The sequence below is a fragment of the Barbatula barbatula genome (assembly GCF_947034865.1).
Source record: "Barbatula barbatula genome assembly, chromosome: 5".
NCBI lineage: Eukaryota > Metazoa > Chordata > Actinopteri > Cypriniformes > Nemacheilidae > Barbatula > Barbatula barbatula.
In genome coordinates, this window is record NC_136769.1 from 25,392,761 (window position 1) to 25,407,717 (window position 14,957).

Below are 14,957 nucleotides of genomic sequence, written 5' to 3' on the forward strand. Positions count from 1 at the left end.
CCACCATGCCTCAAAGTGACATCATTTTCCCCTGCCCCCAGCGACGCAGGATTGTCAGGGCTACGTTGGGCAGGGTATGGCATCAGCCTGTTGGGGTATTAATGAGTGCCTGGCTCGATTTGGTGGTTAACAGTACTGGAAATAACAGGTTGAAAGTAAAGAAGGGTGCACGTTCAGCCCCCAAAACCTCTACACCCTTACTGATGGAGGAACCCTTATTTGGTACATACACAGGAGTGTGTTTAAAAAAACATTTAAAAAAAAAATGAAATGGCAGGGCTGGCTGAACATGGTCAACATGTCTGTATATTGGTCATTTATTTTGGTGGATTGTATGTGACTGTCGGAGGACAAAACTTGGTTAAAGGAGTAGTGTGTTGGGAGAAGATTACTGTGATGATTTGTTGTCTGAATCAATTACATAAGCCTGTGCCAAAGGGAATTTTCTCCATTCTTCAGCACTGCCTGTCTCTGTTTTTTTTTTCTTTTCTCATGGCAGTCTAAAAGCATGACAGGAAGTAAAAGTCCCAAGTAACACATGTAAATCTCCAACCCTTACTCAGACACAGCTTTGTTTTCAGAAAGATTGTCAAGTTTTGAGTTTTTAAAGGCCTTTCCAAGCCTTAATGACTTTCTAAGAGATTTACATTACGTTCTGTCCTCATGACGTTTGAGTTGTATTGGGCTACTTTGATGATTATTTTTTGTCCATTGACAGTTGACCACCCTACTTACTATTAATAATAAAAAGAGCAAAAGTGCATTCTTTTGTTTGAGAGAAAATGTAACTGGTTTGGAGGGTAGGGAAGCTAGGCTTAGAATGTTTTTTTAAATAAATTTTTTTTAATAACCCCTTTTTGTTTTTAAAAGAATAATGTTGCTGGAAGTAAGACAATATTAGTTTAAAGTGGCTTTGTGTGATAAAGGATGCTGGTTGTGTCTTGTGTAGCCTTCAAAAGTTAACAGCAACAACTTTCCTGAGTTTACGCTGTGAACGTCTCATACTTTTTAAGAATATAGCATTTAGTTGTTCATGATCAATTGTTATTGCAACCGATGTAAACATAACAGCTTACTTCTTTGATCAGACAGCTTTGTGTTGTTTCCAGGTGGACCGTTATAGAACGCGAAACGCATGTCTCCCGGAAATCCTGTGGATTTTAACCAATCAGATGATGACTTGAACTTGCTGAAGTGTTTCCAGAAAAGTGTGCCATATGCATCAGAAGTTCAGCTTGGGCTGAGGCTGAGACTAAAGGAGACCTTGTTTAATTTACATACAATTTGCATTTATGCATTTAGCAGACACTTATCCAAAGCGACTTACAATCCAATCAAGCTATATGTTTTATCAGTATGTGTGTTCCCTGTGAATCAAACCAACAACTGTTTGCACTACTAACAATGCTCTACCACTGAGCCAAAGGAACAGTTTTTCCACTTGGGGACCTCGAACCTTGACTGGTTACATTTTATTTTCTTTATGGTGGAGCTCTAAAACCCCAACAGCTTCATAGGTATAAGTATCAGACACCAAAATCGCCATTTCCCCTCGGAGGAGCTGTAAATGAAGACAATTTGAGGCTGAAGCTTAAATATGGGCCTAATGCCAATCCCCACTAAATTTGAGCATTCGCACAGCATGCTTTATCTCCATCTAAATGATTTCCTGAAAATGCTTCTGCCTCCCAAAGAGTAACAACTTTCACAATAACTTCTCAGTCTTTACTACCTGAAGCTTTATTTCAGGACTCTACAATGCTCCCTGCAACATCACAAAAATGGCAAGACGATGCTTCGTAGGACTTCCACGTCCTTCACCTGATCTGAGGATGTGAGATTAGCTTTAAGCTTGGCCACATCTTTTGGTGTGATGCAAGTACTGTTTTTTACATTAGGCAGGTTTTATTATAGCGTTGGTATGACGGATTAGTGCTGCTAGGTGAAAGAGAGCAAATGTTCTGTCTAAAATAAACATGTGGTGGTGTTGGTCTAGTGCATGTAGGGAGGAGCATGTTGAAAGTGATGAAGAAGTGGTCAGAAATGTGAAAAGGTGTGACTTTAATGTTGTCTGTGGTGCAGTTACGGGTGTAGATGAGATCAAGCTGGTTTCCTAAACTGTGAATACCGGCTGTGGCGAGGCCCGTGAAGTCGAACGAGGCAGTGAGTGTGTGGAATTCAGAAGCGTAGGGTTTGTCCGGGTTGATGTTGAAGTCACCAAAGACTACGAGAGGGCCACCATCATCCGTAAATGATGAGACCAACAAATCTAACTCTTCAATGAAGTCGAGAGGACCTGGGGGGCGGTAAACTACAACAACACTGAGTGGGAGAAGTGATATTAACAGTGCGGTATTCAAATGAATAGTTGTTGCATAGGGAAGATAGTGTGGAATATTTCCAATTATTGTTGATAAGCAAACCTGTGCCCCCTCCTCTACCAGTTTGGCGGAGTTAGTGGAGAGAGCAGCGGGTGTGGCTGAGTCCCCAGGAAGAATCCATGTCTCAGTAAGACATAGAATGTGAATGTCAGACTAGCTAGCAAAAGCATGGATAAAGTCCGTCTTGTTCACAGCTGACTGGCAGTTCCAGTGACTCAGAGTTGTAGAAGTGGAGGGGTGAATGGGACGGGCATGAGAGTGAACGCGACGTGCCTTGCGTCTTGGGCGAGAGCACTGTCTGTGGTGGAGTACAGGATAGACAAAAACACTAGCACTTTATTTCTGTTGCTGCTTAATTCTTTCCACATTTCTAAAAAACCTAGCTAATTATAGTCCGGTTCTTGATGCTCTTAATTTTACAAGGTTTAATTAAATATATATATACAGTTGTGTTCAAAATAATAGTATAGTGCGTTTAAAAAAAGTGAGTAAAGCTCAAAATCCTTATAATAACTTTTATTCCAATACACAAATAAAGCCTTGCATGGTTTAGCTCCTCACTACTTGAGAGAACAGAGAACTTCTCACGTATTATAGTCCATCACGTGCACTACGCTCTCAGGCGTCAGGTCAGTTGGTAATACCTAGAATTAAAAAATCAAGTGCAGGCGGCAGATCCTTTTCCTATCTAGCGCCTAAACTTTGGAACAGTCTTCCCTGCACTGTCCGGGAGGCAGACACACTCTGTTAGTTTAAATCTAGACTAAAGATGCATCTTTTTAATCTTGCATACACTACACTATCATAATATATATATTTCAAAGATCTAGGCTGCACTAGTTAGATCAACCGGAACCAGGGACACTTCCAATAACAACTGATGAGGGGTCTGAATCCCTGGTGATTGCTGAGGCGGTTGCAATGGCGGTGAGATCTCCCGCTAGGGAGATAAAGGCTGAAGTGGTGGAGGTTCAAGCCCAGCCTATGAATCGAGTACTGATAGGTCCGATAACGTGGGATGGATTACGGGGTTGAAGATGTATGTGGTGGAAATTTCCGAACATCTTAGAAAGCCGAAAAAGGCAAGGATAAACATGGTGTCGAGTGTGCGATCAACGTGCTTGGAGTGATATCCTTTACGGAGGGTGGAAATGCATCTGGTCAGTATATCCAGGGTTATAGGTTGCCTGGCGTCTCGGTGAGCGGGCTGGGTTCTTTGAATGCCCTTGATGAGCATAGATGTTTGGGAGCTGGCTATGGCTGCGGATGGAGAGTTACATTTACATTTACATTTAGTCATTTAGCAGACGCTTTTATCCAAAGCGACTTACAGATGAGGAAAAATTGGAAGCAATTATAACAACATAGGCAACAAAATACATAAGTGCATCAAACTAGTCCATTAAAGCCTAGCACAGTATAAAAAGCTAAGAATAGTGAGGTTAGTAGTATTTTTTCTTTTTTTTTTTTATAAAGAAGGAAAGGGAAGAGAATTAGGAAAAATCAATCAGCGACGTGTTGACGGAAGAGATGCGTTTTTTAAAGATGGCAACCGAGTCTGCTGATCTTGTAGCAGCTGGTAGATCATTCCACCAATGTGGAACAGATCCAGAGAAGGTACGGGAGAGTGACTTTTTTCCTTTTTGGGATGATACCACTAGTCGTTGTTCCTTTGCAGACCGCAGTGATCTGGCAGGAACATAGATCTGCATTAGCGAGTGGAGATACGATGGTGCAGATCCGGTGTTGGTCTTGTAGGCCAGGAGCATAGCTTTGAACTTTATGCGGGCGGCAACAGGGAGCCAGTGTAACCTGATGAAGAGCAGAGTTACATGCGCTCTCTTCGGTTCATTGAAGACCACTCTTGCCGCCGCATTCTGGATCATCTGGAGAGGTTTGATTGTGCAAGCAGGAAGTCCAGCCAGAAGCGCATTGCAATAATCCAGTTTGGACAGGACAAGAGCCTGGACTAGGACTTGCGTAGAGTGCTCCGATAGGAAAGGTCTAATTTTCCTAATGTTGTAGAGGATGAATCTACAGGACCGGGTGGTGCTGGCAACATGACTTGTGAGGTTAAGCCGATCATCGATTACCACTCCCAGGTTTCTGGCTGTGCTGGACGGTGTAATCGTTGATGAGCCTAGTTGAATGGCAAGGTTGTGGTGAATCTTTGGGTTGGCCGGGATCACAAGCAGTTCCGTTTTTGCAAGGTTTAGCTGCAGGTGATGATCCTTCATCCAAAGCGAGATGTCACTCAGGCATGCCGCGATGCGAGCAGCGACCGTCTGATTGTCCGGTTGAAATGACAAGTAGAGTTGTGTGTCGTCGGCATAGCAGTGATAGGAGAAGCCATGCTTATGAATGACCGAGCCGAGGGATGTCATGTAAATGGAGAAGAGTAGCGGTCCAAGCACTGAGCCCTGTGGCTCCCCCGTGTTGAGCTGTTGGGACGCGGAGACCTCATCTCTCCAGGATACTCTGAATGACCTACCCGAGAGGTAGGACTCAAACCATTGCAACGCCATTCCAGAGACACCCATAGCACTGAGAGAAGCCAGGAGGATGTGATGATTGACAGTATCAAAGGCAGCAGACAGATCCAGTAGGATGAGCACAGATGACATGGATTATGCTTTTGCCAGTCTCAGGGCTTCGATGACTGAGAGCAGTGCAGTCTCTGTGGAATGACCGGTCTTGAACCCAGACTGATTGCTGTCCAGGAGGTTGTTTTGCATGAGAAAGGAGGAGAGCTGATTGAACACAACTCGCTCCAGGGCTTTGGCGATGAAGGGAAGGAGGGAGACAGGCCTGTAGTTTTCTAGCAGTGTAGGGTCCAGGGTGGGTTTCTTTAGAAGCGGTGTGATGCGGGCCTCTTTGAACGCTCGGTCCGGAGTTGAATATGAGCTTGTGGAAGGACTGGCCTCCACTCATGAAAACTTTAATTGGGCCAGCTTGGAGGTTTTTCGACGAGTTTAGGAAGGAGATGTAGGAGGTGATGGAGAGGACAGAAAAAGTGGGAAAGGGAATGTTGAACGCGGGGTGAAACGACTTGAAGCTTTTCCATGCAGTGAGATAAGATTGGAGGGTCCTAAGGGAGACGGCTTGGATGATGGAGTTTCGAGATGCATCAGGGAGGTAAGGCGGACAGAAAAGTAAAATTTAATAGCGCCATCGAATGCCGAAAAGGTGCCAGAAGTCTGGGTGGATGGGCATTGCTTTAAACGCGGATGTAATATCGACTTTGGCTAGCCGAGCGCCACGACCTGCATGTTTTATAAATCAATGGCTTGGTCGATGTCGGGTAATTTCGGGTAAAAACAGTGTGCGGGTGTGGTTGGGTGACTGATTTTCAAACGTGAGCGATAGATTGCCCTAAGTGATCTGCCGCTCGGTTGATGGGGGTAATAAAGGTGCGAGGAGAAAATAAAGGTCTGTGTCCGCACCTGTCAAGATCTGAGATCTGATGTTCCCCGAAACTAGAGGCGGTTCCAAGGCTGGTGCGTTAATTGGCACTGGCATTGCTGTAGCCATAGCCAATGAGAAGTTCGATCGGTTCTGCGGAAGAGAGAAAAGGGGGGGAGTGGCGGCCCCTGAGCGGCTAGCGGAGCCATGCTCGCGCTAGCAGCGGCTACTAAGGTGGTTGGGAAATGACCAAGAAACGGCGCCTGCATCGCTAGCTGAAGCAGCCTCGCGCTAGTGGTCAATGGAGGCGCCGTGGGCCAAGAGCCAGGGGCGGGGAATCTGTGGTAAAGCACCGGAGCTCCAGGTGCTGGTGAGCTAATGTTTTGTGGGCGTCCCGCAGTGTTAACTGCTGGAGGGATGTTTGGCAGCAGGCCGAAGCTGGCCTATGGCGAGAGGGACCTGTGGGTTCATGGAGTCCAGGAAATCTGTGGCGAAATCCTGCTGTGCCGGCTTCCTCGCGGGCGGCCACGACAAGCCACGGAGATGGATTGCAGTGGCCGGGAATAAGGAGAACAGCAAGCCGTGCCCGGCTTGGCGCTGGACTTTTCCGTAGCGCACTTCGGTGAGGCGGTATCCGCCAGGGAAGAGGCGTAGAGGCAAAAAAGCTCCGCTTCGTTCATCCGCCTGTGAAATTTCACCTCCGTGTTAGACTGAGCGGTCCATTTCTGGATGGCGGGATTCGTGTTGTGAGTGGAGGTGTATGAAGAAGCCGGGGAATCGCTTTATGATCCCGATCCTGAGCTGGTGGCGCTCGGCGGCGCTGAAAAATTGCGGTTGACGGACAAGTTGTCGATGACGGGGGTCTCGGACATAGCATCGAACTATCGTCGATGCTTAATCTTAGGAGATCGAGCAGGTAAAATGGTTTCTCTATTTATGAGCGAGCTCGCTATGGCTGATTGTGTATGTGCAGTGATTGCTGATTGTGGACCAGCCGGCTGATTATATGCTACGGCTCCTCCCGAACTTTGTTATTTAAACATCATTTAATGGTGGGTTGCACCAACAAGGATTAGTCTTAAATCTAGATTAAATCAGGGTTTATTTAAAATTCCTGTCGCACTAAACTTAAAACCTTGTTTAAAAGTAAACTGAGTTCTATTTAAGCTATCATTGATCCAGGATTTAATATGACAGTAAATCTAGATTCACTTTAATTCTGATGCTCCATTATTTTAAACTCTTAGTTTGGGATTAATTTAAAACTTGCTACTGAGTAGGTTTAAATAATAAAAAACACATATCTAATAAAACTTACGGTGAAATCTTCAGAAACAAACTCAAGAGCCATGTCATCCTTCAGCGATACGTTTTAATGTAAATTAAATAAATAAATAAAACACCTCAGCATAAGGCAGCCCAATAAACTGGCTTGTTGGCTGTGAACTTCAAGTTAAAAAAGCCCTGCTTCTTATCCAATACATATTAGGACAACGTCTGTTATTAAACAACCCGACTCACCACATTTTGACGCTCAGTCAGCACCCCTCGTTGTCGAGTCAACTTTATTTATATTGCGCTTTTAAAATTCTAATTGTTACAAAGCAGCTGTACAAGAAACATATTGACTACAAGCAAAACATAAAAGGTTATGCAAGTCAAAACACAAATCAAATATCAGACAGACTATAAATTCTTATATGCAGTGTTAATTAAATAAAACTATAAAATTCTATAATATTCTAGCAGCCCCCCCAGGCAAACAGTGAAAAACAGTATGCAAACGATGGCGAGAAACCCAAAACTCCATTGGAGGAGAAAGAAAACTTCAGAGGGAAACCAGGCCTAACCAGGGGATTCCAGTTCCCCTCTGGCAAAAGCTGCAGCCTCTGCACAAGCTCGACAGTGCTTGCACAACAAGGCAAAATAAAAAAATGCTCGCATCCAAAGTGTTTTCTGAGGTCCTTACACTCTTACTATCCTCAGATTAAGATTGGATGCGAGACTGTAATTCTGAGATCTTCTCTGTCAGCCTAGCTATTTCCCTGCATTTATCGCATGTTAAGCCCTCGCCGAGAATGCTAAGCTAAACATTTGACATGAGGTGCAAGTAACAATAATTAGAGGAGAAGCCATAACTCACCGGGTTTGAAGAGTTGAGCCAGTGGCTGACGGATTAACGCTCACGATAATCCCCATATCAACCTCGTTGCTCACCGTCGCTGACGGCAGGGCCGTAGCCGCTGTTGTCACAGAACGGGAAGCAAATGAGGTGGTGGCTGGATCTCAGCAGATTATATACCTCTGAAAAGACGTAGTTAGTGCAACCAGCCCCTGGAAACTGACTACAAACTCTCAGGACACCGGTGTCTGGTATGCTAGGTATTTTTTTCTATCACACCATAGGACACAATCAAGATAAACACAAATAAAACTTTTTTTTTCGTTCTAGAGGCCAGCCCAGAGCCTCCAGTCATCATGGACGCCATAACAGTGGTCCCAAGTATGGTGGTCCCAGAGTCATGTGAGGTATGTCCTCTATCTACTGTCGTTCCTGTGGTGGCTACAGCTCTGTGGTGTGTGTGGTCTACGCTCTGTTCCTCAGTCTCCCCAGAGGGTGCTGCAGCCCACTAACCTGAGCCAAACCGCCAACCACACCGCTACTGGATCAAGTCCTGTCCACGAATCTGTCCCTGAACCCAGTCAAACCCAAGAGTCCATTCCTGAGTCAAGTCCAAACCATGAACTCATTCCTGAACCCAATTCAGACCCAGGCCCACGCTGGCCACCAATCCAGCCGGATCCACCTCGTTACCTTATAAGTTCTCAGTGTATTTAAACCCCAGTGTTTCCTTTGTTTAGTGTGAGTCTTTGAATGTTTGGTCTTGTTCCCAGTGTTTTCCTCAGTGTTCTTTGGATTATTTTAGTTCCTTGTGTTTTTGTTCTTTGTCTTTTTGTTAAATAAATCTTTACTGCACGTGGAGCCGCTGCCTCGCCTGCCCTATGTTACAAGGGAAAGTGGAGAGGTCTTTATTGTCCTAATAAGTTGGCATAAATTTAATAATTTTAATACATAAAATAGTTTGCACTCTATTATTATTATTATTGTATTATGTACAGCATTGCTTTGTTTACCATGCAGTGTCGAAACAGAATGAAGTATAATCGACAGTATATGGACTCTGGAGGATCTCTTCAATCTGAATGAGGTGGCCAAACCAATGAAGGAAGGCAAATATTACTGTCCAATCAAAGAAAAGAAGGTGGGATTTGCTACTGATTTATAAACGCAACATCATCGGACAAATCACAATACAGTACATCTACTTTATAGAGCGGCTATGTGCCCTTTCTCGGCAATGTGTTGCTGTATTATAAATGCTTCTTTGACTTTAAATGCAAGTGACAGTTAAATAAATTACACGGAGCCAACTACACAGACAGATGGCTCGCACACCTGGAGCTCATTGAAAGAGAGTGCATGTGAACACGGAAGAGGATCGTCTCCCTCACTACAGCCATTTATATACCTGGGCGCAGTGGCGGTTCTAAATTTAAATGCACCCCGGGCGAGACCACCTTTGAGCGCCCCCTCCCAGAAAGATGTATAAATAAAAATAAAACACACAAACAAAATGATGACAAACCGTCATATTTTTATAACAACATAAGTGAAAGAGAAAATTATATTTCTCAATTGCACAAATCTCAATTTCTCAATTTGACCTTTTCCTGTCCATCTCTGTTTATTCCCCCCGCCCCCAACACTGTCACTCAGGAAATGAGTCACAGCCATAATCGTTTTGTATTACTTATTTTTTATTAGCCATTTCACACAATTCAGAAAAACTAAAATGTGCAGGAACTATAGGCCTGTATTCATTACATTATGGATAAAATGTGCGTTATTTGGAAGAAAGTCGAGGAGGTGTGTGGCTGACTTTAGCCCACTATTTGAATTCGCGTCATGGGGGGGGCTTCTGCCGTTCGCTAAGTCATAATAATTTCTTCCAAATAACGCAAATCTTCGGTGAATACCTGACAGACAAATAAAAAATAAATAAATAAAACTTACACTAACACTCTTCTCTCAACAGGTAGTGGTCTAGCTTTTGTTAAAAACTAACTTCGTAAAAGCTATTGCTCTTTGTATGACTGTAACGGTCACCAGTTGGAGTGCCCTTGAAAACCACCAGAGGGCACTCCACATCAAACTTATCATTCACTCAGGACTACATTTCCCAGAATCCCAGGCTAACCGCCACCAGGTGTCTCATATCACAGACAATCACCACCAGATGATTCCCATTACCACTCCCCTATATATACTGTGTTTGGACTCTCAATCTTGGCGAAGTCTTGTTTAGCCTGTCTTGCATTTCTGAGCGTTTATATCATCTGTTTACCTGTGTATTACCTGTGTATTACCTGTGTCTACTCCTGTTCCTACTCCTGTTCCTTTGACTCCTTGCCGCCTGCCTTTTGACCCTCTGCCTTGTTGATGACCTTGATTCTGCCTGTCTATGTTATCCTTGTCGCTGTTGTATGACCTATGCCTGTTTGACCATTGTCTTTGAAATAAAGCTGCATTTGGATCTGACCTGCCTGTCTCGGAACAGTTTCATGACAGAAGACTTCGCCACACCAGGATCCAGCAGTCCGGTACCCTCTCTTTACTGAGATGTCTGTTCCCGGTTCAAGGTCAGGATGGCAACTTCCCAGCTCTAGCATTGACCCAGTTGATCAACTATTGGGCCTTCGTCAAGGAGGCCTATCTGTTGAGGAGTATGTTAAACAGTTCTGTGCAATATCCTATGAAGTACCGATCTACGATGAAGTTTTGTTTCAGGACTTGTTCCGTTTCGGACTTAATGACCCAATTAAATCATTGTTACCTAGAGGGGAATCTAATTGCAGTTTAAGGGACATAATGGACTATGCACTGATGTTATGTGACTCTCCGTTCACTGTGGGAGAGGCAGAGGACAGTGTTGAAACCCCAAATAACGTTTTTTGGGGGGGGCAACAGTGTCAAGCGCAGTTGGCAGCAGAGCCACTGCACGAGATGGCCGCCAGCCCAGCGCCACTGCACGAGATGGCTACCAGCCCAGAGACACCGCACGAGATGGCTGCCAACCTAGAGCCCCTGCATGAAAGGGGAGTCCGAGTCGATCTGCCAGAGTCAACCCAAGTCCGAGTCGATCTGCCAGAGTCAACCCAAGTCCGAGTCGATCTGCCAGAGTCAACCCAAGTCCGAGTCGATCTGCCAGAGTCAACCCAAGTCCGAGTCGATCTGCCAGAGTCAACCCAAGTCCGAGTCGATCTGCCAGAGTCAACCCAAGTCCGAGTCGATCTGCCCGAGTCAACCCAAGTCCGAGTCGATCTGCCCGAGTCAACCCAAGTCCGAGTCGATCTGCCCGAGTCAACCCAAGTCCGAGTCGATCTGCCCGAGTCAACCCAAGTCCGAGTCGATCTGCCCGAGTCAACCCAAGTCCGAGTCGATCTGCCAGAGTCAACCCAAGTCCGAGTCGATCTGCCAGAGTCAACCCAAGTCCGAGTCGATCTGCCAGAGTCAACCCAAGTCCGAGTCGATCTGCCAGAGTCAACCCAAGTCCGAGTCGATCTGCCAGAGTCAACCCAAGTCAGTCCTGCCGAGCCAGAGCCAGAGCTTCACGTCAGTCCTGCCGAGCCAGAGCCAGAGCTTCACGTCAGTCCTGCCGAACCAGAGCCAGATCTTCACGTCAGTCCTGCCGAGCCAGAGCCAGAGCTTCACGTCAGTCCTGCCGAGCCAGAGCCAGAGCTTCACGTCAGTCCTGCCGAGCCAGAGCCAGAGCTTCACGTCAGTCCTGCCGAGCCAGAGCCAGAGCTTCACGTCAGTCCTGCCGAGCCAGAGCTTCACTTCAGTCCTGCAGAGACTGTTCACGTCACGTCTGCCATATCTGAGCCCTGGGACAAAATGACCATCGCCCAGTTAGAGCCTCATCACAAGATGGCCTTCTCCACGCCGGTGTCTCCGGACAAGACGGCCGAATCCACGCCTGTGTCTCCGGACAAGACGGCCGAATCCACGCCTGTGTCTCCGGACAAGACGGCCGAATCCACGCCTGTGTCTCCGGACAAGACGGCCGAATCCACGCCTGTGTCTCCGGACAAGACGGCCGAATCCACGCCGGTTCCTGAACCATCGGATCCGCGCTATACCCCTGAACCGACAGGTCTGCCTGGTCACCTTGAGGGGACGGCTCCGCCCCGGCCGCCTGCACAGCTGCTCCGCCCTGGCCGCCTTCACAGCCTGCTCCGCCCTGGCCGCCTGCACAGCCTGCGCCGCCCTGGACTCCTGCACAGCCTCCGCCGCCCTGGCCTCCTGCACAGCCTGCGCCGCAATGGCCGCCTGAAGGGTCGTCTCCTCACTGGCCGCCGGAAGGGTCGCCTGCTCCGCCTGCTCAGCCTGCTCCGCCCTGGTCGCCTGCTCAGCCTCAGTCTCCGGGTTTTCTTCCGCTCCACGGTCCTGGCCCTCCATCCCGCCCCCGGGTCCGCCTCCGTTCCTCCTCCTTCCTGGACAGTGTTAGGAGCGTCTGGAATCCGCTCCTTAAAGGGGGGGCTATGTAACGGTCACCAGCTGGAGTGCCCTTAAACCACCAGAGGGCACTCCACATCAAACTTATCATTCACTCAGGACTACATTTCCCAGAATCCCAGGCTAACCGCCACCAGGTGTCTCATATCACAGACGTTCACCACCAGATGATTCCCATTACCACTCCCCTATATATACTGTGTTTGGACTCTCAATCTTGGCGAAGTCTTGTTTAGCCTGTCTTGCATTTCTGAGCGTTTATATCATCTGTTTACCTGTGTATTACCTGTGTCTACTCCTGTTCCTTTGACTCCTTGCCGCCTGCCTTTTGACCCTCTGCCTTGTTGATGACCTTGATTCTGCCTGTCTATGTTATCCTTGTTGCTGTTGTATGACCTCTGCCTGTTTGACCATTCTCTTTGAAATAAAGCTGCATTTGGATCTGACCTGCCTGTCTCGGAGCAGTTTCATGACAATGACATAGGCTATATCTTATTGCTCCCCGAACTCTTTGTAAGTCGCTTTGGATAAAAGCGCGTCTGCTAAATGACTAAATGTAAATGTAAATAATCACGGCCCAACTAGAGAAAGCTCCTGATTGGCAGCGCGAATTTTCGCCAAAGTTCAGATTTTTCAACTCGCGCGAAACACGCGAACGCTCAATCGCCTCATTTGCGCGTATCGCACCGCAAGTAGGTCATCGCGTCTTTGCATTGATTTAACATGTAAACCAGTTGCGCTTAACGCTTCATACGCGTTCGGTTTGAACACCTAGAGGTGAACTATCCCCTGCGTGCGCCCCTCCCCTTCCCCCTTCACACACACGGCACCTTCTCAGCAGGCAGGGGCGCCAATTTGCCGATTCCCCACACAATGAATGAATGATAGATAATAGGAAACCGCTTTGCGGCGGCCCAGAGTTTTTTTTTTACTGCTCGTGCCGGTGCCTCCCCCCATGTGACATGAAAAAATGCCGCCCCCGGCGACTGCCCGGTTCGCCCGTGCCTAAAACCGCTACTGCCTGGGCATACCGCCTAAGTAAATGCATTGTATGGGAAACGCTGCGTTATCTGCATCGCTTTCTCTCTCTTTCTGGTGCTTGAGAGTTTGCACTCCCCTGGGGTCTGCCACAATTTCATTGGGATTGAAAGGCGTCGATATTTAAAGTGGAAGTAGGCAAGGCGAGACAAGATTATTTATAGAGCACATTTCATACACAAGGGGAATCAAAGTGCTAAAATGATTGACAATGAGAAATAACACGCATCTTTAAAATGCAAATGATTTAATGTAACACAAAGTTACTGCCAATCTCATATTAATCTTGAGTACCTATAGAGTAGTATTGCATACTTAGTATCTGCGAAGATTATTTAGTTTGATCACATTTATAAAAGACAGATACAGCTGCACGATTATTTCTGAAAACAGACGACCTCCTGAAGGTGTGCAGGGGAGAGGGAAAAGCATGAGCACACAATACATCATCGCATTATCCCTGAATCACTGTTAATTCTCTATAAGTTTGTCTTGTTTACCTTATGCATGTACGTGCCAATCGGCAACAAAACACACACATTTGACCCAGGTTCACTTACCGCGTGTGGTTCAAGTCCGGCATCTTTCAGCGATGGGACTGCTCAGTTTCATCTCCAAATCAAGCGTTATATCCACCCGCTCTAGCCGGTTGAGGCGTGTGCGTGCATTTCCGGGAGAATTGCTAAATAAGGGACTGAGAAAAGTTATTTTGTAAGAGAATTTCATGTTGGAAAAAAACGTATATCCTATAACAAATCCTATAAGAACCTGGGGGGGTTAGCATTAGTCCCTTAGCATTAATGGGACCACACACTTCAAATATATTGAACAAGTATTCAGGTCTGTGTTAAATGCTTCTTTCCAGGTTGGCCAAGAAGAGCAGAGTTTTTTCTCACATTAATCTTGAGTGTGTGGATGAAGGCTCTTGCCAAAGTGATCAGGTGGTGTTTACTGGAGGCTGTCACAGGCTAACACCACTGCCACCCACCGTTGTTGAGCCGCCCGCCATGCGACCAGCTTACGCCTAATGCCTGAGATAATCTGCCCCTAATTTCACCTCTTCAGAACCCTTGCACCTGGACTTGCTCACACACACATACTTTTATATGTGGTTTACATGGACTCTACATAGACATAATGGTTTCATACCGTACAATTATATCTCTCTCTCACACACACACAGTGACAATCTATCAGTTATTTATGAGTGTGCTTACTCACTCATTCCAATGCACACACACATTAAGACAAATACACATATACACTTTGAACCGTGTAGAAGTTTCTACACCCCAGATCAATATATGTTTGCTTAAGGCATGAGAGGAAGTTTGTATGGATGTTTTTCTCAGGGTATAGAGGCATTGTCGCAGGTGAGGTTTCTTGTTTTTCATGTTTTGTTTCATACTTCAGCATCACCGCAGCCCAGTCTGCAAACACACTTAAGCCCTAAACTCTCTCTCTCTCTCTCTCTCTCTCTCTCTCTCTCTCTCTCTCTCTCTCTCTCTCTCTCTCTCTCTCTCTCTCTCTCTCTCTCTCTCTCTCTCTCTCTCTCTCCT